Source organism: Panulirus ornatus, chromosome 20, assembly GCF_036320965.1.
Source record: "Panulirus ornatus isolate Po-2019 chromosome 20, ASM3632096v1, whole genome shotgun sequence".
In the NCBI taxonomy this organism is placed as follows: Eukaryota; Metazoa; Arthropoda; class Malacostraca; order Decapoda; family Palinuridae; genus Panulirus; species Panulirus ornatus.
Window position 1 is genome coordinate 8,106,090 of NC_092243.1, and position 25,647 is coordinate 8,131,736.

General features: G+C 46.1%; 1 long non-coding RNA gene across 1 annotated transcript in view; it reads right to left on the bottom strand.

The window, feature by feature from the left end:
* The window catches only part of LOC139755897 (uncharacterized), a 754,411-nt gene that overhangs the window by 692,612 nt on the left and 36,152 nt on the right, over nt 1–25,647 (bottom strand). The window contains exon 2 of the long non-coding RNA XR_011714201.1: nt 12,635–12,786. This is a non-coding gene — a long non-coding RNA (uncharacterized lncRNA). The remainder of the gene's footprint in view (nt 1–12,634; nt 12,787–25,647) is intronic.

Genomic DNA, 25,647 nt, shown 5'->3' on the forward strand with positions numbered 1-25,647 from the left:
GCGTAACAAAGAGGAACTCATAGGCGCATTTGCATACATTAAATCTCACTCCAGGTGCTTTGTCTCTGTTGGAGCCAACCCAGCTGTGAGCAGCGCCCCCCCCTCGTTTTCTACCACTGCATCATCTGTGAACGCATCAAATGAATTGGCCTCATCTCATCGCCAAGCCGTGGTTAGCGCTGCTTTCCGTCGCCTATTACCCCCGCCTTCATCAACTCCTCCCTGCTAGAATCGAGGAAATACCAACACTCGGGGGAAGGATGGAGGTGTAACCACAATGAATGTTCAACAAGGTGTTCTCCACCTGCCCGCCCGTCTTTCGCCCACCCCACACACACACACACACACACACACACACACACACACACACACACACACACACACACAGGATATCCCACTCACTTACCGATGCAAGAATATTTCTCCCAGGTCGTAAAACAAAAGATAAAATGCATGACCAGGGCAGAGGAGAAATAAAAACTACGAAATTAGTAACACGAAGGAGTAAGAAAATATCGACATTTGCTCCGTGTCTTCGTTTGGATCTGGATTCTGCCAGTGGGTTGACGATTTTGCTCCCAGACTTTGCAGGTCACGTATATATCAACCCCTTTCCAATAGCATATATACCACAGCACATCAAAGACTCAGTCTAAAAACTAATGCATTAAGGTTATCTTAACTTGTATAAACCTTGTGTTTATGTCCCTAGTTAACACAGAGAAGTATATTGTGAAATATATCGCCTAACATGCCTTAGCAGGAGAAGATGATCCTTCAGTGTTATGACTATAATGTTTAAGACCGCATACCACCTGGACGACTCTCGTGTACCACTTAAGGTACACGTACCATCCAATTAAGGAATACCAGGTTATAGTATGACGTCAAAGAGGGTGATAACTACTGTGTTATCTATAGGCGATGTCTTGATACTGTTTGTGTCATTTTAGTTACAATATGACGTCAAAGAGGCTGATAACCACTGTGATATATATACAGGTGATATCATCCTATGTCAGTGTCATCTTGCTATACGCATTAGCGCTAACGAGTTCGTTTTGATGGAGGAATATATAAGCTTCGTTTAATCTCTACCACGCTGAGTGTCCATTGATGATATTGCTATGGTTATCCATCGTGACAATACTTAAAGAGTCAGCTGGGAACAATTGTCAGCCAGGGAAGAGTGTCAGACGGAGATCAATGTCAGCCGGATGAGAGCGTCAGGCATACACACTCAACCATCACAGACGTCTTCCCTCCGTACCAACACGAACTTCACCAGAAGCAATACGAGGGCACGACGGAGTGCCTCTCCGTGTAGCCATAGTACTCAAGAATCGATTACCAACACCTGTGATGCATCGGGTCTACACCGAGGATCAAGGAAGTATCTTATGTTCCTCAACGAATCCTCAAAAGAGATCGCCCAATCTAAAGTAAGAATTTAAGAACAGTATTTGAATATTAGTTTCATATTTAAAGCTATGGCATCTTTCTCCTTTAGTACAATTTATAATAAAGTGGATTCCCTTTAGTAACAACAGGAAAAGAACATAAAACTTCTGTATTCCAGGTGAAAAAAAAAGACACGAAGAAACTGTAATCAAATAGTGATTGGAGAACCCAACTTTGCTTTCAGCACGCACCACCACAAGACTTTGACGTGTCGTGAGCACACACCATTAGAAGAGACTGATGTGTCCTGGCCCCATACCACTGGAAAAGCTTACTGTGTCGTGAGCGCACACCACCGGGAGAGTCTGGTGCATCGCAAAACCACACCAGTAGGTTATGTCTGCATTAATATGACCCAACGTCTACGAATGTCCTAGGTCTGGCCTGGCTGCTGTTGTGATGGGTATTTTGAGGGTTTATAAACCGCGACAGAAGACGCCACTCGTGAAGAAAAGAAGGGGTGGGGGGGACATCAGTAATCACTTACGTTTTATCCAGATTACCTCAACAGACCATGGTAGTATACACACTCCGTATATTGCAGTCCCACTTGTCTCTGTGAAATAAAAAGAATCCCTCTATTTCTTTGTGAAATTTCCCTTTTCGTTCTCACCTCCTACAGAACACAGACCTGATTCCTTAAACATCTTATTTCGACGAGAACACAAGGATTTTTTCTCTTATCCAAAGGTTTTGGCCTTAACAGGTACATATGTACCCTCTCATGTTTTTCCCCTCCTTTGAGAACTAACCAGCTACCTGACCGTACATAGGCCTTAAGCAGAATAAGTACAGAGGTGTTCTCAAGCGCATCCAAGACCCCGATGGCGTGATGACGTGTGCGTGTACGTTAAATTGGAACCTGAACTTGATGACCTCCATAATAAAACTAAACGAAATAATCTCTCCCGCGAGTCATGGCGGAGTAAGACATGTCCTAACACCGGACGACAGTCTCGTAAAAAAAGAAAAAAACCCGCCCAGGGGATCATGATAAACAGGCGACTCTGAGGAGCAACGTATGACCGGAGATTGTAGCCGGTGCCTACTTGACAACACGGATAATGGTCATCATCGTCCGCGGGGGGATTATCGACGGCTGGACAACGGAAACGACCCATGTAGCTCTCGATCTCTGACTCGTCTCGCAATGACCCGCTATCACTCCCCCTGTAAGTTATGGGGCATGAGGACACCCTCAGCTGCGGCTAGATTGAATTAGGGAGTCTGACACGTCGGTGAGAATTGAAAAGGCAGAGGTCTGTAATCATGCCTCCTCCTGGTTACCCTACGCCTTCTCTCCCTCCCTCCTTGAGCCACCCGCTCCCACCAACTCTCTCACTCCCTCCCTCCCTCCCTAAACCCTCTGCTACCCGTCCTCCTCCGCACACCCATCTCCCTCCCACCCTATCCCACACCCTCCGGTGTAGTGTACACGCAAATGACACCCAACACAACGGGCTCGCCATTCCTCCTGGCTACTCCATGGAATATACACTAATAAAGAGTCGATTATAACTTCCACCACTGACTCGGTAAAGGTTCACAAAATGCCAGGCTAAAGTGGAGGAACTTGTTACAGTAGGAGAGAAAATTATAGAGGTGAATGGGCGGGTGGAGGTCCTCATGTTGGTCATGTTATTATATTTCTCTTCGTCTGCTAACCTAAACGCCACTGGCTACAATCGTTGCCTCCATCAGTTCGATTGTTATCTCGCACAGCAGTCACCATGTCTATGCTACAGTCATTTAGAATCCGTTACAGTCGCTGGAACTATGTTACAGTCACTGGGTCTATGTTACAGTCACTGGTTCTCTGTTAAAGTCACTGGGTCTATGTTACAGTCAATGGGTCTCTGTTAAAGTCACTGGGTTTATGTTACAGTCATTGGGTTTACATTAGTCACCATGTCTATGTTACAGTCATCGTGACTATGCCACGGTCATCATGTTTATGACACTTGTTGCCACAGATGCCAACCTAGTAGAGAAAGGGGCGCCAAAGCTAAACAGGAGAACGATGCTCATAAGCTAAAGAGGAGAACAAAGCACCCAAGCTAAAGAGGAGAACAAAGCACCCAAGCTAAAGAGGAGAACAAAGCACCCAAGCTAAACAGGAGAACAAAGCACCCAAGCTAATCAAGAGGACGAAGCGCCTAAGCTAAGCAGGAAATCGAGACAACCAAGCTAAACATAAGAACGAAGCAACCAAGCTAAACGAGAGAACAAAACTCCTAAGCTCAGCAGGAGTACGAAGAACCTCAGCTAATTTCAAAAAGCTTGAATCCTGCAGCTAGTCAGTCCCGAGAGCGCCACCACCTCAACGAGAACCAAGACGGTTCCAACGCCTCCCCTTGCGGGACGAGCAGCAGCAGCAGCCGCCGTGCGCTACCGTGTGGCGGCTCCTCAAACCCTCGTAAATACTAGGTCACCGTGAAGAGATTACAGGGCGAGCGCCCGGGTAATTGACCCAGCCCGAGTATATATCTCATAAAGGATAAGAATTTCGGATTATGAATGGAAGGGAACCTTAATATCTCCTCCGTTTTCAGTGAGAGTCATTTAGACCAATTTGGGGTAGTATCAGAAGGACATTAATTGGCCAGTTTTCCGGTGCGCTAATCGCGCCGGTACCAGACCCTTCGGGTGCGGGCAAGGCAGTCAGCTGTACGGGAGGCCATTAAGGACGAGAAGGGCCAATTAGACGTAACGATCCCCCCGTGATTGTGAAGTAACCCCATATGAGGACTGCAGAATTAAGCTGAGGGAGATGAGCTTTATCAATTAGCCAACCTTAGATCCTTATCTCTTCCGCTATCTATCGGTTTTTGCTTATCAATAGACGTGTCTATATATCCATATCTATCTATCCATGTTTATATATATATATATATATATATATATATATATATATATATATATATATATATATATATACTCCCTTCGAAAGTTAGTAAAGGGCGACTCCCTCACGACCCTAATTACCAACTGCAATAAGAAGTAGATCTGAGCTGGACTCGCAATGTCGACCATCTTGCATCTGCAGCCATTACGTCATGACAATCACATGGATGAAGCCAACCAGCATAACTCTCCAGCAAATGACTGTTGACTCCCAGATGACGGCCAGAGGAGGAGGAGGGAAGAGGTCAACCACCGTGCTACTGTAACGAGGGTTAATCATGGTTCGGGACCTACCTAATTACAGGGGACAATGTAATGGGAATGATTTTGTACATGGTAATATTGTGGTCCCATATCCACTCCCCTACATCCTCCTCCTCCTCCCCCCACTCCTCCCACTCCTCCTCTCCCTCCTTCTCCTCCGGCCCCCCTCGTCCTTAGTTATGGGAGAGGTGGTAGCACCTGCCTGTCTTCGTCACCCACGATACACCCACCCTCCCATACGATTACCCTTTTCACACACACACACACTATATATACCACCGTCGCCATGCTCCAACACTACTATGTATCACCATTACCTTCACCAACACTACCACATACCACCATTACAATCCACCAACACTACCATAAACCAACACTTGTACACACCAGCTTGAGGACGTGTACATGTTATTGTGTACACAGAGGACAGATTAAGAGACGTGTACGTCTAGATACACAGAAGTCAGCTTAGAGACGTGCGAGTCGATACGATGTGCACTAAGGTCAGCTTATAATGCTCCGGAGAGGAGGTCATTGTGGTACTCAAGGGTGACTGGAAAGTCTTTTTTCCCTGACGTGGATAAAACTTTGAGGCCGAGACGTCGTTCTGACGTGGCCGAGACACTGTTTCAGCTGTAATGAGTGCACCACTACAGGAAGATGGACTCCTCTATAACTCTAAATTCTATATATCTTCTTCTTTTACTACTACTACTACTACATCTTGTAGCCCTCTGCCTTTGCAAAATCTCGTCGTAATTATTCTTAAGTCAGTAATTTCTCAAGTAATTTCTCTGTTACTGTGGAGGATGGGGTATCCAGTATCCTAGTATATATATATATAACCAAGAGGATCGCCGCGTACGAGACGTCTATTTGATCTATGTCTGACGATGAAAGGGATTACAGCGACAAGATCGGTTTTCCTCCTACCCCTCTGCACTTCCAGTGCAAACTCACGTCCTGTACCATTCGAGAATCCAAAACCTTTTTACCTCCCGCAAGAACCACTTATTTTCTTAATAGGATCATCATTCACCATCCTGTTCTCTAGATCAAGTATGCCATTTGGAGTACGGAAGATCGGTAATATTGGAGTAGATTTTCTTTTTAAACGATATTGTATCACTTGTTGTGTCACCAGAATGTGCGAATGTTTACAAAATTCATCTCATTTTAAAGCTAAGACGGCAAGGGCAACTGACATGCCTTAATCAATACCGCAACCAGGATTCGGACCAGGATTTGGCAGAGATATATTCATCAGTTAACCTTATGTGCAACAGGTAGATAACCTTATGTCAGAAATAATTCACGTTTTGATTCTGATTATGTAGATATGGGAATGGAATTCACACCACAGGGTGATTCATAACTCCCTTTGCTTCGCCTCTCCGATTTTCCATCTTCGTCAACCTGATCCTCCTTGACCTAGTGCCAGCCACGTCCCTCAACCACTGCATCCACCTTCCTAATCCCCCCCTTCCATCCCCCTCATCCACCCCTTCCATCTCCCTCATCCACCCCTTCCATATCCATCATCCACCCCTTCCATCTGCCTCATCCACTCCTTACAACTCCATCAATCGCCTCTTACATCTTCTTCATCCATCCCTTCCATTTCCCTCATCCACCCATTCCATCTCCCTCATCCACCCATTCCATCTCGACGGGTCACTTCACCCGAATTTTGAAGCATCTCTTACCAACTGTTGCCAACTGGATCCTCTTCGGTCAAAGCCTACCACTGCCAGACGGCACTAGTACGTTATCTTCCCCAAGACGCGTTGGCCCCCCCATTACCAACAACGGGAGTTCAGTCGCCCAGATTCACGGGTGGATGATGGCTGCTACGGAAGTATCCCTCGCCCGTATCTTCCAGCCTTGGCCACGGCCCAGAGGCGAGGAGGAGAGTCATTCATTAGTTAAAGTAACGCGTCCATCGCGACCCTACAATTCGCTGACTCGTACACCCCCCGGGAGACTCACCTCCGCAGCTGTGTGACGATGTGACGCCTTAGCCCAGACGAGGGAAGGCTCTCCCTACCCCACTGATGAGGGAAGGCTCTCCCTACCCCACTGATGAGGGAAGGCTCTCCCTACCCCACTGATGAGGGATGGCTCTCCCTACCCCACTGATGAGGGATGGCTCTCCCTACCCCACTGATGAGGGATGGCTCTCCCTACCCCACTGATGAGGGATGGCTCTCCCTACCCCACTGATGAGGGATGGCTCTCCCTACCCCACTGATGAGAGATGGCTCTCCCTACCCCACTGATGAGAGATGGCTCTCCCTACCCCACTGATGAGGGAAGGCTCTCCCTACCCCACTGATGAGGGATGGCTCTCCCTACCCCACTGATGAGGGATGGCTCTCCCTACCCCACTGATGAGGGATGGCTCTCCCTACCCCACTGATGAGGGATGGCTCTCCCTACCCCACTGATGAGGGATGGCTCTCCCTACCCCACTGATGAGGGATGGCTCTCCCTACCCCACTGATGAGGGATGGCTCTCCCTACCCCACTGATGAGGGATGGCTCTCCCTACCCCACTGATGAGGGATGGCTTTCCCTACCCCACTGATGAGGGAAGGCTCTCCCTACCCTACTGATGAAGGAAGGCTCTCCCTACCCCACTGATGAGGGAAGGCTCTCCCTACCCCACTGATGAACGAAGGCTCTCCCTACCCCACTGATGAGCAACGGACGCCAATGGAGGATTGAACTGAGGGAAAGACATACATCTCAATGTCCCGAAGGGCAGGCACTGCACTGCAGCGGCTCAAGAAACTGTGAAGATCTCATCCCATTCACTGTTATTCACTTATTACGTGTGTCCCTTCTTTATCCTTCTATTTACGCTCGCGTTTCTCTTCCGCGGTTGGATTCGGGAGTCATTTTTTTTTTTTACGAACTAGATAACAGAGTAGAGTTCATGAGCGTTCTCACGATCCTTATTTGTGATAACTTCAGTAACACACACACACACACACACACACACACACACACACACACACACACACACACACACACACACACAAAACCCCAAAATCGAAAATGAAAGTTTAATGCGATCTCTCACCCCGTGTTTTTCACACGCTAATGTCTCTGCTCTTCCAGGAACTACTTCGAAAAAAAAAGAAAAAAAATGTTGCACAGCCCACAGTCTCTCTCTCTCTCTCTCTCTCTCTCTCTCTCTCTCTCTCTCTCTCTCTCTCTCCCTCCCTCCACGCCACACCTGGGGGTCATAGCGTTACGGTGGCAGACGCAACCTTACGTCACACGAGCCTGCGTGTGGTCTGCTCGGAGAGGCGCGCAAAAAAGAAAAAAAGAAAAGAAAAAAAACTGCACTAGGATCCCTGAAGGCTCCAATAACCCGACCTGTGGATCACTAAGTCCTAAACTTGGGTAAGTCCTCATTAGCCCACAGTCCATCACCTGACGAGCCAAGTCCTCAGGGGTCTGGGTGGTGGTGGTGGAGGTGGTAGTGGTGATGGTGGTGGTGCTGGTGGCGTGAGCTGTCCTCCAACACGCCCTTGGGCCTCGTGGTAATAACACTCATCCTTGGAATTCACAGATGTCATTTAGCATTAGAAACATACAAGCGGCATAAAATCTTACGATTCTTTTTTTAAGATGATATGAGAGAGTTTTGCTTCCCTGCAGGGGAGAGAGAGAGAGAGAGAGAGAGAGAGAGAGAGAGAGAGAGAGAGAGAGGGAGGGAGGGAGGTGGTCAGTGTTACACTGAGTATATATATATAGACTCGACCTAATGTGCTGTCTGGTCATGTCCCGCCCAAGTGATTTCTCTCTCCTGCTCTTTTTTTTCTTCCCTTCCTCTCACACTCTGCCCCTCACACTCTGCCCCTCTGGTTAGATAAGGACGTCATTAGATTCGATTTGTCAGGGAATTTAAGACGTCGTCAACAAAGCCTTGATTTTACTATGCGCTGGATGATATCACGCTCGTACGAATCAGATGTCTGGGAGACGAGGAGCGAGGAGTGCAGGAGGGGTATCGAATCGCACAAGGATCTTATTCAAATGATACAAATCCAGCTCACCCTGAACATCATCTGGGATTTGTGAACCGCAACCCGTCGGCCCGGCAGAGGGAAGAGAGGCACTGTTTTCTCCCACACGTTTGGAATAAAGAAGAGAGGGGGGGGGAAGGGGGGGCAAAAAATATTCTTTGGGATATAAAACCAGGAAAAAACGGGCGAAGTTAGTTGTAACAGGTCCCAGCCTGCCACAGGTATCACAGGCTATGTTCACAAGGCAACAGAGGATAGCTAAGCACAACAGGGGCGACGCAGCACAGCAAAGGATGGCTCAGCACAACAGGGGATGGTTCAACACAACAGGGGATGGCTCAACACAACAGGAGATGACATAGCGACCCCCACACGGTCATATCTACGCTGTAGCTGTTGTGTATAATGAAATGAAGCCTAAGCCACTCCTGTTCATAGAAAAGCCTTAGAGACCATTTCATGAATTCTCCAGACCGATTCATATGCCATGGTTCAGCCCCATTGACAAGCGCGTCACCCCCTGTATAGCACAACGCTCCATTTCGTTCCACCCTGAAAACGCCTCCCACCCTCCTAAATTTTCAAGTCACTCTCACATCACACTTCCATCTCCTTCTCGGTCTCCGCCTCCTCCTTGCTCCCTCCGCTTTTGACATGCAGATCCCCTTTATTCAGTCTCTTTTCACTCATCCTCATCATATGTCCAAACCATTTCGTCACACCCGGATCAACACTCTCTGATACTCTGCCTATTAGCCTTTTCATAATCGCTCACCTAAAGCTGACATTTCACTAAGCGTCTGGTTATCGTAATTATATCTGTCAACAGCATTATACACCGAGCCTTTACATAGGCTGCACGTAAGCTTACCCTGAAGAAGATTCGTAGATTATATAGTTTTCACAGACGCGGTTTTGAGCACAAAAAAAAAAAACCACACTTGAGGATGGCCAGATTGAACAACGGTTTCTACATTTTGCTCATACAACCGCGAATTAAGATAAAATACCTCTGGTTTGTCCTAGCCATTACCAGCAAGATTGTGTCTGATAATTTAAGTTTTCTAGCTTTTTTTTTTCCTGAGTGCCGGACGAAATTATGACTCGCGTTTAGGTTTTGTGAGGATGACGACTTAGGCTGTCGGGACGACGTACCACCCCCTCCCTCCAGCACGACCTCAGAGAAAGTATGATGTTCAGAAAAATAAATCATAGTGATGGACTAATACGTTCTTCAGGGATGCAGAAGGAACCGAAATGAGCCCTTTGCTATTCTTCACACAGAAGTTAAAACGTAACTTTGCATTTCACAATAGTTTCCTGTCGTTTCATGGTAACTGCATTATATATGCGGGACAGACAAGACAACATCTTGTGTGCCTTCGTCATACATTTTCATGTCTCTACTGTAATCATACAGTCTACACTGTTCATACAGCCATACATTATCATGTCTCTACTGTAATCATACAGTCTATACTCTATACAGCCATACATTATCATGTCTCTACTGTAATCATACAGTCTACACTCTGTTTATACAGCCATACATTATCATGTCTCTACTGTAATCATACAGTCTATACTCTGTTCATACAGTCTATGCCGTAAGAACCGTACGTATATTTTTGACTGGACTGTACAGTCAACATGCTAACATTAGCAGATCAGTCTCTTCTATTCTGTCCTCGAATTCATGCAGGACAAGACCTGCATCATCGCATAGCTTTAGCGTCATGCTACGGACGGTATTACGAGACATGCCGGAGGGCACAAGGTTCCTCACCTCAACCTCCAAGTCACCAACTCGATAAAGGACGAGAAAAAGATCAGCTCTGTCGAGCTACTGTTTCCACAGACGCCAGAAGCGGTGGCATACGAGTAACACTTACCCACCTTTGCCTTTGGCAAGTCCAGAAAAGAAATTTCGTTTCGAAAAGTTTTTTTTTATCCACACATACATAGTTTATTGAAACTTTACGGCACACTGCCTGTATACAGTTCACCAAAGTTTCAACACCCGACACAGACACACAGACTCTGTGTGTGTGTCGGTGTTGGGTGCTGAACCTTCGTAAGTTGTTTATACATGATGAGGTGGATCTCTCCCGGGGAACATGTAATGCGTTGCGTAAATTTTCAATAAACTATTAAGACCTCTCGCTGAAGTGCGATCATTATCCTTACTTTAAACCAGCAAGTCATCATTACGGACTGATGCAAGCGTCGTGTGTGTGTGTGTGTGTGTGTGGAGGTATTTTCTCCCCTCCTTTAGTGTCGTTTTATCATTCACTGCAAATTATCCCCATCCCAGCCTCGTCGTTATTTATAAGGATGTTTAAGCTTGTCACTAGGACATTAGGCTTTAATGCTCTCTGTTAATTCTATACAATAATGGAATTATTCTCATCTAAGTGTCCAAGTAATTTGGTGATTTAATGTCGGAGGAGTTTTTGTTGTTATCAATTTCACAGAATTGCCCCACTAACTCACCAATGGTCCCCTCTTTTTTTTCTCTCTCTCTCTCCTCCTTGCGTGTGTATCTTCGCCCTAGCATTATCTAATTGGTGAATTATTGTTTATGCCCCGAATGGACTGGATTGGGAGGCCATTACCTACCAGTAAAATAAGTGTGAGTTGTGGCAAAAGATAGGATGAGATCCTTTAACAAAATTCAATGGTTTGTGCTTAATGAACTATCGAATCCATCCGGGACTTGAAAGGAATGTACTATAAAACCACTGCTTAAGGCAGTGTTGTTATCTCTGACACAAGGTCAAGTGGGGTGCCATAGGCATTACACTGTGCACACATCCAGAGCTGACCTTAGCTCTCCCAAGGCCTGGAAAAGATATAGGCCTAGTGTGACCCACTGCTTAGGATCTGGAATCCAGGACGAATTAGCGCCCTGGGTCGAATCTTGGCCTGTGTGATACCGGATCTCTTATATCTTATATTTTTCGTGTATTTTCGACGTCAGTAAAGTTCCTGAATGCATTCAGCTGTGGTTCGTGTACCTTCAAAGGCCTTCGAAGCTTCATGGAACGCCCAGGTTTATACTGCACCGTTGAACAGCCGCTCTAATATGGTGCTGAATGACAGGACGGTGTTCAAATTCAGATGAGTGTTCGAACCGAGTTGAAAAGGAGGATGTTCGAATTTACGATGGTGTTCAAATTTATTGAACACGAGGGAGTTCAGATCTGGTCTGATCTTCGAAATTCAACACTGCGACGGCAATAGGAAGGGCGTGCAAGCGTATGAACGCACCAGAATGCGTAGAATATCTTACGATCAAATGGGAATCTCGAACAATATTTCTCAGTTTATTTACGATTGGTATGTTTTCTTCTGCATTGATTCCTTTGCTTGCTACGGGTAAATCATACCTATTTCTTATTTCAATTAGCAATCATAAACTACTTAGAGGTCATTAAGATAAAGTCCGTGTCTTAATCGTCATATATTCATTTTCTATTGTTTTCATAACAGCCCATCTTTCCCGCCTTGAGAAGGTAGCGTTAGGAAGAGATGACTGAAAATGAAACATACAGAATTTGAGAATAAAAATCCTCGCTTGGCACTTTCCTCTGTTCCCACTCCTATCACCCACCCTGTACGACACACAGGAGGTTACATGGATAGTAGTGTTCTATCTCCTCCTAACCCCAGGGATAGGCTACACATCATCAAAAAAAAAAAGGTCAACGAGTTCTCTTCAACAACCCCGCCACCACCACTAGCCTACAACAGACCCAGGCACCAGATGGTACGACATACGTAAACGTTCCCATCACTTCATTAGCTTCTTATAATGACTTTGACGACCAACTACAGCGCGTGTCATGACCTCTGACCTAACGTCCCCTCACTAGCCGAGAGCAACCCTGAGGAGGTGGTGGTTCCACCACCACGAACGAAGATACACACTTGCGTAACAGACTGATCAAACAGATGTCCGTTCTTACCTTGACTGTCGAACGTGGACGTGGCCACCGTAAGGGACAGTGAGGTGGCTGCTTTCTCCCACAGAGTCTACCTCTCACGTCTGGTGGTGGGATACGAGCCTGGGTGTGTCGTACCACAGGATCTCTCTGGCGGGCGGGCTCCTCACCATTACCTTGAAGGACCAATAGAAAGTCATGTTTACTCCACATAGTTCAGAAAGATATGAACCTCAACAGCCTCGTCGTATATATAGCAACTGTTTAGAGCAAAGATACTGTCATGGAGGCGTGTATGTGGGTTTATCTTTTCTCACCATCAATTAAAAACCACACTCAAAATAAAGATAATCAATATTCTTTTATTAATTACAACAGAACAATTGCTATACAGTAATTAGGAGAGCATACATTGTAATTAGAACAATGCTGTAATTAGGACACTATATATTGCAATTAGGGAACGATATATTTGAATGCGGATACCGTATACTACAATTATAACATCGTACATGGTAATTGATATATACATATCAATGAGGACACTGTATATTGTAATCAGGACACTGTATTTTACAGCCTGTACTCTGAAAATTGTAATCAAGACACTGTACTGTAATTCGGATAACAGTTTTTTTCACATATAGTAATGGCTTTGGGCCATCGAAGTGAGAGAGTGTTATTATCATTAGTATCACTTTGAAAATATCATTGTTATCAGTATTGTCATTAGTAGTAGTAGCAGTAGTAACATTAGTAGTAGTAGTAGTAGTAGTAGTTGTAGTACCATTATCATTACTATCTGAATGAGATTTTTGTGTTAACAACTTTCGCATGATTTCTTTTAAACGGAATTAAAGATTTGGTGATAACATCGTGATCAAGGTATTACCCCAATATGCCAATAAAATAAGAGGATACATGATACCATATACCAAATCATTTAATTCCAGTAGATTCACATGCCTTTTTTTTCTTTTTGGTAGAGGGGGTTGGGATTTTTCAGCGTTTCAATCATATTTCAACACATATATCTGACGATCAATAGAATTCATATAACCAGACGACAAATCCTTTGGTCCTGTACCTTTTTCATGTTTATTCTTTTAAATTGGAGTTTCTAGTCACGAAGAACATCCCACATCAAGGCCAGGCCTCTGAAAGGCAAAACGAAGAGAGGAAAGTATTTTACGAATTCTGTAGAAGGTGAAAAGAAAAAGAACGTCTTTTGAAAAGTGTCAGGCCATAGTTACTGGGAAAGACATGAGAGGAGAAAGTAGCGAGTTCCAAGGGCTTTCCAGATCGCTAATCTTCCCATTTCAGGGAAATATCAGATCAAAAGTTCTAAAAGGGTCGCGTTTCTGTAAGATCGCAGCGTAAGAACAGTGATGTCCAGCTGCGCGCTGGCACATCACGCGTCACTACGTATACCTACGGGTTTCCGTCGCGTTCCGGCTTCCCTCCCTCCCCGTCCACTGTGGTCTGCCTCCGTTAAGATAGTAGCGTGTCGAGCGTGCCCCCTGATCCGCCCCAAGCCCCGGGCTCCTCCTGAAAGACAATCTACATTCTTCTCTGCGCTTATTGGTAAATGACGTAATAACTAATGCATCGAGGAACCTGTTTTAAATTATAGTAATCTCCGATACAGGCAATTTATAAAGGCTGTTAGATGAAGCATTCTGCCTCCCGGGTGAGAGAGAGAGAGAGAGAGAGAGAGAGAGAGAGAGAGAGAGAGAGAGAGAGAGACGAAGGTACTGGCTGCACAGAGAGAGATAGAGGGGAGGGGGGGGAGGAGGAGAAGGAGAGAGGAGGAGAGGCGGTGGGGAGGCACTTGATAAGCTCTACGTACCTGCTACATTTAGCAGTTTGCCGCTTGTGGGTTGGAACATTAGCGAGAAACTGCTGGGAGTGAGCGGGTTGAATTTAGACAAACGGAGGAGATCGAAGGACCTGTGCCTCTCTCTGTGCTCCTTAAGTCGCTAAAGTCTGGCAACCGGAGCACTCCTGGTGGCGCGTCCCTTCCCCATCTTGAAGGACAGTTGGCTCGTCACGCTCAAATCGCTCTTTACCGTCGATTATAAGGCGGGCGAGGCACGGAGTGATGCTTGTGCCTCAACCCCGTGCTTGCCTCCCTCACAAAAAGGAAGGTAACCTCAGGGATGTGAGGGTGTCCTACGCGTGGCCACAGAAGACAGCAGATAGTTGAGGACGACCCGGCAAGAGAGGGTGATGTATGTCATGTTCCTCTGGTGGTAGGGCACACCACAAGGCGAAACGGTGGTCTGCACTTCCACGCCTCTGGAGAAATGGCTTTTTATTTTAATTTCATCTATTTTCCTGAGCGAAGCATTACATGAGGCAGCGGTTCATAGAGAACCTGTCTGGCGTCTGCAATCCCTTTTGTGGCGGTATCGTGAAGAGCAAGCGAGAGATGGGGGTAACGCGCTTCAACATACAGCACACACAAAAAAAAGTAGATGTAATGTGAAGGAGATTCTTAGAACTCGATCTCATATCGGCGCTCCGATCGTTTATACAGAGGGTCGACGCGTCCTGTCTGAAGAGCATACATCAACACAACTGTACTGGGGTTCCCATTAAGGGATACCGACACACAAACTTCCAAAAGATAAAGGTCGTGCAGACGCAGTCTATCTCATGTAAGAACTTACGTGTTTTGTAAGACTTTTCGAAAGTATTTGCGATCTCTTTCGTCGCTCAAATAACACTGTTGTTCTGGAGACTACGAACAAGAGAAAAAAGATACAAAAAAAGAAAGAAAAAGATACGAGGGAGAACAGACACCCAGCCAGCATCATGTGTCTCATGAACTTCTCCTCACGGACCATCGAAGTGTCTCATGAGGTAACAGGCTCGCTGGGTATCGTGCCGCCGTGGTAACCTTGTGTGATACCCCCAAACACCCCCCCACACCAACCGCCCACACGCCCTCAAGACCCACCTCCAGCCAGACGGACGAGAGAGAGAGAGAGAGAGAGAGAGAACCAGGACCAGGGGGAAGAGAGGAACCAGAAGAGCAAACAGAAATAAAAGAAACCACAAGGTATTCCAAAGAAAATATATAGCAACACCAATATGAAATTGAGGAAGTAGAGGTTGATCATCAAAATTAGAAATGCCAATGTGGCAGACACACTAGGGGAAACAAAATAACGGTGAAACAGGAAAGTAGTGGAGACAAATACGAGTAGAAACCAGATCAGATTGCAAAAAAAAAAAAAAAAATGGGAGACAGAATAGAATGATCAGAAAAAGAAAATGAGTGAGTGAACGTACCATATGAGGTGTTCGAAGTATTTGCTCTAGTGTTTGAGATTTGTATGAAGCATAATGGACGTCTGGGATCAGGTAAGGAACAACAGAAACAGCGGATAAATGATAACGAATAAGAATAACGAATAAAAATAATGGGATAATACTGCAATACTGCTACCGCAGGAAGATCAAGAAGCGTCTTCTTGTATGTTAGCTGAGATGGCCATCTAGGCCATCCCATTAACGCTATATATATATATATATATATATATATATATATATATATATATATATATACCCTAGCTTGAGGCAGGTACTTATTTTATCTACCAGCCCCTAGGGGTGGATGAACAGCTGGTTTTTGACTGTGGACCGACTGCCGTAACCAGGATTCGAAACCTATGCGCTCGACCCTGGGCGACCCGTGAATGCTGGAGTACAATACGGAGGCTGTATGTTTGGCTACTCCGCTGAATCTTCTGCAGGGCTGTTACCACAGCTCGTGGTGGGGGATGTGGCACACCAGACCGCTTAACATCAGGCTATGGACACACAAAGTGTTGGCGGGAACTTGAAGCTACCTACACTCACTCATCCCAGGAATACTCCTGTGCAACCGGAGCCGAAAGCGTCTCCATCGATGTATTCGAATCAACACATGAATATTTCTCCTATCTTATCTATCCATCTACCTACCTACCTATCTATCTATTTATCTATCTATCTATCTCTGCTAACACATCGTCAGATGACAGCATGCAGACGACTGGGTGAAGACCTGTCACTGATAAGACCCGCATCTTGCTAGCATGTTTAGATATGCGTCCAGATAGTGGTGACTGGCGGCGAAGATGAACTTGCACTGTAATTAGATGAATACTCATGTGTATCATCAAGGTGTGTGTGTGTGTGTGTGTGTGTGTGTGTGTGTGTGTGTGTGTGTGTGAGAGTTCACACACGCGTTCAAAAAGAGACTCAAATGGAAAGACTTTACTCCAGACACATTAAGCGCCTACATGGTTTTCGCTGTAGAGTTGGCCCATGTTGTGTAGATATTCCTCCCCCCGTGTGTGTGGCGATGATAATCCGGTGTACAGCTGTTCACAGAGGGAGGCTTTCAAAGTACACACCTTGGTGGAATGCGCTGAAGAACCGCAAGACCTTAATTAATGAGGTGGGTCGGGTCACGATAGTGCCAGAAGCAATGGCGCCATACATGTGATCATTCTTTGGCTTACGAAAGAAGGGGGAATAGGGTGAAGAGAAAATACAAATACGGGGGAAATATACGAAGGCGGATAAGTGAGGGTGTGGAAAAAGGTAAGAAACGGTGAAGAAGAGAAAATAGGAGACTGGTTGGGAGGGCATAAAGTCACCAGGAGACGAGAATATATGTTTTCGACCTAGTGGTAAAAAGTGAATACTCCACCGCAGGAGTGAGGCTGTTAGGTGAGGTGGAACATGGCACTGAAGTGAAACGTTACTGATGATTCCACGCCATACAGCACCACTGTCACCAACAACACACCACTGAAAGACCACTGGCCGCCAGGAGCTGCTTGCTTTTGAGTAGGAACTGAGGAAAAAGAAATCTCTTCCGCCTGTCACTGAGTGTTCCAGGGTCAGGGTGATGATGGAAACGTCAAGGTCGAGGGCATATGTTATGTTACCCAAACAGGAAATAAAGATAATCCTGTGAGAAATCTTTTCAGTCATTTCTTGAAAATGCAGAGGTACACACCTGCGGAATGAATCAAGAAGGAAAGACGCACAGACAGAGAATGAGTGAAAGAGTTAGAAACAGAGACAGATCAAATGAATACCTGCGAGTACGCATTTTGCCATGAGGCAAGGCTAACGCGTAGTGCTCGCCGCATGGGAGAGAGAGAGAGAGTCTTAGGGTAATCCACCTCTTCCGTCGAACGGCCAACAGTCTCACCAAGCACCTCGCCCACCTGAGGACAGACCGGGCCACCCACCTCCCTGGTGGACGAGTGGTTCGCGAACTCAGTAAAGAGAGTTCGTGACACAACAGAATGACGACGCTGAAGAGCCATCCCATTATTCCCCTAACGAGTGACAAACGAGACAAGTTGTCATCTCAGCCTTGATCATTCTACGTATATTACAAACAATTTCCGAATATTACAAATGATTTACAAATATTACAAACGATATTCATCAACGAGAATGACTCTAGCTGGGAGATAAATGTCTAGCTGGGAGATAAATGCCTTTCTTTTCTCCTAATACCAAGGTTTGTGTCAGCCCTCCACCCCACCACCACCTCCACACCCCCGGCCACAGGCTGCAGTGCCATTAAGAAAATAACAGACACGTTATGCTCTTTGTTAAATACGAATGAAGACGAGGATTTGCAGTTTCCTGTCACAGGTTCCGGAGGTCCCTCACGGTAACGCTGAGGTTAAGTGACCACAAGAGGTTAAGGTGCAGCAAAGGGGATCTGAAGATCTAATATTCCAAGTCCCTGAACGAAAATTAGAAATGTTGTATCGGAGGAATTCGGGTGGGTATCTCTCTCTCTCTCTCTCTCTCTCTCTCTCTCTCTCTCTCTCTCTCTCTCTCTCTCTCTCTCTCTCTCATGGTAAGGCCTGATCACGGAGAGTCGGGGAGGGTGATGACCACGACGCCCCACGCCACCAGAATTCTCTGCTTCGTTGACATGGCGAGTGACCCCCCCTCTCTCCCTAACGTCTTAATGTCTTCCACTTGTAACAGATGGTTGATGAACTAATAGGACTCCGACTGGAAGACACTCACTCTTGTACACACACACACACACACACACACACACACACATTCGTGAAGTACGCGTTTCTATATGACAACCAGCCTTCCTCCACACGTTCCTTCAATGGAGTCCTGAATCACTGCATGTGTTAATACGATTCAATGGCAGCTGTAATTATTCCAGTACAGTTCTTTAAACTATTGCATGGTATAAGCACCACATATGACAGTTACTACAGTTACCCCCCCATCGCGTGAAGACAAGATACCAGTAAATACAGTTACCCCATCGCGTGAAGACAAGATATAGTCAATACAGTTACCCCATCGCGTGATGACAAAGAACATTCTCTATTTCATCAATTACAGTGATTGTTGACTTTGGCCAAGCCGTCAATTTCGCGCACTAGTCCGCTTCCGTTGTTGACGCCTTACATCAAGGACATGCCTCGCCGTGGACGACAGAACGCTGGCTGGGACCTTGACAATTGTTCGTGATCATGACGCAGATGTTCCCTAGGAAACACTGCTGAACACCCCACTCCTTCCCTCACAGCTCCTGCAACTCACACATCTGTCTAACCTCTTCGGCATTGCATTTGGCCTCTATCTGTACTCATCCACAGGGCAACCAGACGACTATAGCAGCCTTAACTCTATTTCTCTCTAGTTTAAATCTTCTTTGTTTTTTGCTTTTTTTACGTCGTCATTTGCGCATCGTCATTTATAACAAACTCCACTTTCATGCCAGACTAACTATCCACCGACATAATCCTCCCCCAACACCACTAACCACAACCCAGCACAACCCGGCCCTAACACGACTAGCCACAACCCAACCCAACCCGGCCCCCAACACCACAACCCAGCACAACCCGGCCCTAACACGACTAGCCACAACCCAGCACAACCCGGCCCTAATACGACTAGCCACAACCCAACACGACCCGGCCCCCAACACCACTAACCACAACCCAACACAACCCGGCCACCAACACGACTAGCCACAACCCAGCACAACCCGGCCACAACACGACTAGCCACACGCCAACAAAACCCTCCTCCTCCTCCTGCACTTCCCGGCGCCACCGACCACGCCCACCTCTGCGTCAGGGCGACAGACCGGGGGCTACTGGGAGGGTGGGCCAGCCACCGTCACAGTTACTAGGGGGTCATGAACCACTGGAGCCGACCCACAACCAGGAGCACCAGTCGATCCCACACACGTCCATACGGGGTATGGAGCGTGAGGTCGTGCCCATATAGGAAAGAGTGTATGTATGTAGATAAGTACGTGTACTTGTATGTATGTGTATACTACTACCACTACTACTAACAATAATAATAATGATAATGATAATAACGATGATAATAATAATAATAATGATGATAATGATAACGATAATAATACTAATGATAATAGTAATAATAATAATAATAATAATAATAATAATAATAATAATAGAAGAAGAAGGATTATGAACGACTTATTGGATTCACGCAGTTGTTCGGCTGAAAATACACAGATGAGACATTACAGATATTACAAAACTCATATCTAGATAACTAGTCATGAAATGCTTACGATGAAGTGTGTGTGTGTGTGTGTGTGTGTGTGTGTGTGTATAATCTGCCTATACACTGTCGGTGGAGAGTGGGTTGAGTTCATCCACACCCATGAGCTCCCATTTCTTACGTATCGTAAGGTAACGTTCATACACCCTTCGTATGATGGTCTTGTGAGGAGCAAGTGCACCTACTTACCGCCAGGTGGACCAAGACATCGTCGAAAACCGACCCGGTGTTATATTGAGGATTGAAAATGTTTTCAGATGGAACCAGATACTATGAGGGGAGTGTAGGTGTCTCTTCTGATGGACTGAATGTTGCCTGAGGGTCCCATACGTAAGTGGAAGATTCTAAATTCTGTTTCTGGGAACCTCTCAGGCTTTGAATAAGCTTCGTTTGCTGTTAAGATAATCTAGGTGATGGCAGAATGCTCCAGGGTTTGTTAGAGATGACCAAGTGATGTCCAAAAGGTCACAGGTATCTTTCAGAAGTTCCAGGTGGTGTCAGAAAGGTCACAAGTGTTGTTAAGAAGGTCCAGGTGATGTCAGAAAGGTCACAAGTGTTGTTAAGAAGGTCCAGGTGATGTCAGAAAGGTCACAAGTGTTGTTAAGAATGTCCAGGAGACGTCAAATTGTTTCAAAATATTGTCAGGAAAGTGTGTATGCAATTAGGATGTTCCAGTCATTGTAACGGAGGTCACATTTCCCCTTGGTGTGGCGTCATTAGAATTTTCTCAGAAGCGTAAAACGGTGAATCGTTAGAAGGAGGCAATCAGTCCATGAGTGTGTGTAAAGCAAACACGTTCTATTTGCCTAAATCTTCTAGGAAAACTAAAAGTATTTCCGAGGCATTTCCTTTACCTTTAAAACCTACCATAAAAAAAAAATTAAGCTTATGGAAAATAGAGAAAGCATACTTATGAATGTCAGTGAGGTGATGAACATGTCGTGCAAGTATTTCCCAAAGTGAAGCAAGGATTGTCACATCCGCAGAGTAGGGTCATATTCACCACCTCACCTCACTCATGTAGAGCTCATGTCTGACAAGTGTGTGTGTGTGTCCAGACAGCTCCTTTCGTTCGTAACAAGTCCAGCCTGTTGCACTGATTACAATGTGAGAAAGGCCATGCTAATAACCTCATCAGTCAACATCATTAATGAGTGGCAGGCATTAATGAGAGATCTTATGACCCATACGAACACTGTTTAATCAAGATTAATGAGATTGCAGGAACTTTTGGAAGATGATGCAAGTAGAAATTCCAGCTCGGTTAAGTTACACTGTCTTCTTTGTAGTGTATCTGTGACTCCTCCAGTTGCCACTGTTTTGTCCTGGTGGTCACAACAGACGGTGCGGTGTTCATCCGGGATGTTCGGTCAGCTATGAACCATCACTTGTGTGGCTCCTGATTCGTCCGATGTACATATTGTATAACGGTAGAGTTTGATGAGAAGCTGCAGATGTTCTTTTCATCTTATCTTTGACGTGAATGCACCTGCTCGTCTTACCTGACGAATGAACTTAGGGGGTAGAGTGGAAAATCATGAATAAAGAGGTTGGCCTCGCCTGATGAAGCGAATGAGGATATGTGTGTGTGTGTGTGTGTGTGTGTGTGTGTGTGTGTGTGTGTGTGTGTGTGTGTGTAATGTTGAGCATGGTGTATGTACCTAATCCACCCTATCAAATTGAGAATAGCGTAATGATAACAGATAAATTGATAAATTTGTGATAATCTTTTCCCTCTCCCCTTTCTTATTCTTTTTCTTCTTTCATTTTTTCTTCTTTCTTCCTCTTCCGCTTTCTCTTTCTTCTACTTTCTTCCTCTCCCTTTTTCATTCTTCTCCTTTGCTCTTCTTCATCTACTCTCCTTACGTTATGATATAAACTTTCCTTGACGTAATGACATAACTCTTCATTGTCGACAACGGTTTGTACAAGTTTGACTTTTTTTTTGCTACTGTCATCAAGCCTGGTGAACAGTAACACCGTCAGCAGACGCGGTCTTTTCACGCTGCTGCTCCCGCCATGTGTACAAAACACATTCCAAAAACTGCTGGAGACAACTCACTCTCCCGTGGAATAAGCCAGCACGTATACGGTGACCCATATAGTCTCCCGGATTGTGGAACAGAGACCATTCATATACAGGCTACGAGGGGATCCCAGATTGTACATATACATGGACAGTCGCCGTGGTGACCCGGGCTATGGAGAAGGTACTGTCCGAGGTTACCGGATTATGGAGAAGGTACTGTACATACACATTCAACGAAGGGAAACACGGATTGTAGAGAAGATACGGTATACATACGTTCAATGAGGGGCACCCGGAGTATAGAGAAGACACAGCATACATATATATATATATATGTATACACAGTTAACGAGGGAAACCCCTGTTACGTTTTACTTTTCCTAACCAACTGTCAGTGTGTTACCGTGTCGTTTGTGGCGACCAGGACGGTCTCTTAGGAAAGCCCATGGTGGTGGTAGTGGTGGTGGTGGCTGTGGCAGTGGTGGTGGTAGTGGTGGTGGTGGCTGTGGTGGTACCTGTGGTGGTACCTGTGGTGGTGGTGGTACACCATCCTCGCCACAGGTATTCCCCTCTTACACCCGCCACTTTCATCCACCACTGACCCCCTCCCATTAAACCATTAAGCCTCCTGAGAAACCCCATCATGGTAATAACATCAAATAACTACTCTCTGGTCGACGTTCTGAGCATGACGCCTGCTGCTGCTGATCTGAAATTCAACCGGAATATTATAATCATCATGACTGCGAGTAATGACGAAGGTGATCAACGTAATTGTGATACATTGCCGCCTCTTTGTGCATTGCTCATACCCAAGTCCGACTCTGTTATAACAAGTTTCACAAGCTTGAGTCTTGTCGTTCTGACTGCCGTACATTCTCTGATAAGCCTCATTCGTTCGCGGCGTTCGAGATGGGTAGAGTCATCCTTCAGTCATGGGGACACAGGGTCGATATCTCCTCATCACCGATACCACCCGACGTTTCCTTCGTTTATGATAGGAATTCTCCCCTTATGACACTAACTTTAAGGTGATTTTTCTTCGACGGCGACACCATTATCTAAAAACATGAAACGGATGGGCCATTTTAGTTCCTTTGCTCCGACAGCACAAGGCTGAGACTCCCGGTCCATCCCTCGGCAAGTAGGCTAACAGCGTGTCTTAATTGCGGTCAGGCGCATTAGTTAGTGAAAACCCTTTAATGGGATTCGCCACAATTCGTCATATTTCTCTGTCCCTTCACTCTCGTCTCGCACAGCTCCCGTCATCGAGGCCAGGGCCCAGAGTGCCGTCCGCGCGAGACGGTCGGCCAAGAGACACGGCAAAGCCGGACTTGGGAGGGTGGTAAACGCAGGTGGCTCTCCCTGGCGTAATCACCAGGGCTGATCATTAATGCTACTTGCTACACAAACTGTAATTACATTTACAAGGCTGTGGTGGCGGTCGGCAGGGTTGCCAAAGCCCCGGGAGTGCGTGTGTGTACCTCTGCAATGTGGCGTCTTTATTAATTATCGCCATTTTTGGAAAAGGGGTTGCTTAGCTTGGCTGGGACGTCTCACGACTCCGCTGGAAGATTCTTATAAAATGAACTGTTGTCTCGGGCGCGGCGCGCGCACTCTCCTCCGTCAGCGACAGGCAGTCTAGTATCATCAGAATTAAGAACATAAAAAAAAAAGAGATCTAACCTCTCCCAGCGCCATTAGAATGATAAAAAGTTAAATCATCTGAGGAATATAATATTTTTTGTGTGAGCCATGCATATTTCTCTCATATGATCTGCAACCGGAGCCGCTTAACTCATACTCTGTTTGTTGGGAAGACAATATAATCAGTTACTGCCATCAAGGAACCTGCTGCTGAAAATTTATTTAAAGGTAATTTGAAAGGCAATACGTACTTGACAATCCCCCCCCCCACCACCTACCCTCCCACTGAATTAAGAAAAGACATAATGATAACAGATCGTATCACACTGACGCTGAACAACCAGCCACACAGTGGAAAACACGCGCAAGTAAAGGTGATACGTAAAAGGGCCTTGGCTTCTCCTGGAAACCAGAACTGGACTTAACGAAAGACGTGACGAACATGAACAACAAGGAGGAACCTTAACCGCCCACGACCCACCCAGACCTTCATTTACGATTCTTCCCTAAACAGAAGTCAAGCCACTGAGATCGATCCCCTCTCCGCGCCTATGGAGATCCTGCGAGTGCCGGCAGGACTTGGGTGTGGTGAGGGTTCCGCGATGAGGCTCTAGGCCAAAGAGACGAAGAACGTGTCCATGGTCGACCGTACACACCCGCATTAGCGTCCATACTCCGCGCGACAATCGACTCTTTAATTGCCTTCCCCACGACGCGGATTAATACGAAGACGAACGTCACAGTTGCCCCAATTAATTCCACCAAATTGCCCCGGGGTTGTTAGGAGCGACGGCGTCGACATGGCAGGAGCGAGTGCGCGCGCATCAACTTGGCAGGAGTGCGCGAGCGCGCATCAACATGGCAGGAGTGGGTTTGTGTACCTTCGCTAATAGCTTGCCCCCCCCCCCCCTTTAAGGGTGATCGCATATATGGAAACTTGAGTCAATCTAGTCCCTGGCGACGTGTAATTGTTGATCATCCTGACAGCGGACGGTGGCGTGAACCTTCCATTCTCCTGGCCGCCCATGATGCCCTCTTCTACCAAACGAGTATGATACGGTTTAAATGGTCGTGTTTCTCGTCTGTGCATGAGGTCTCCGTGACCTTTATCGACACATTTTTAAGAGGCTGATTACTGTCGCGGTGACAAAGTATCATCGTGGCAATGACATGATGCCTAAGCCTCCCCGCTGCTCTCGTGTGCAGGACGACCAAGCTTCTCCTCCTCCTCCGCCTCCTCCGCCTCTTCTTCCTCCTCCTCCTCCTCCTCCTGCAGTGTTTAATGGCGTTGTACCTCCGGTGGTAGACGAGGGTCTTTAAGAGTCTTAAGAGACTCAGAAGTTAGACTAAAAGGGATCATTATCATGTGGTGGTGAGTGTGTGTGTGTTTGTGTGGGGGGGGGGAGTATTCTTATTCTCTCTCTCTCTCTCTCTCTCTCTCTCTCTCTCTCTCTCTCTCTCTCTCTCTCTCTCTCTCTCTCTCTCTCTCTCCCACATACACACACACTCCTCATCTTCATAACTGTTAGAAACACGTTGTACTGCATTAGCATTATTCATAAAACGCCACAAAGCAAAGTCCCTTTTTGCACTGCAATCCACCTTTCGGACGGCTTACGTAAACCTCTGAGGCTGCAACAGCCCAACACGTATATGGAAGGCGAGCGAGCGTTCGTCCAACCGACGGTGTCTCCCCAGCGAGCAATTATGACGAACAATCAAAACTGTCGGGGAACGCGTCTCGCCTGCTGATGTATGA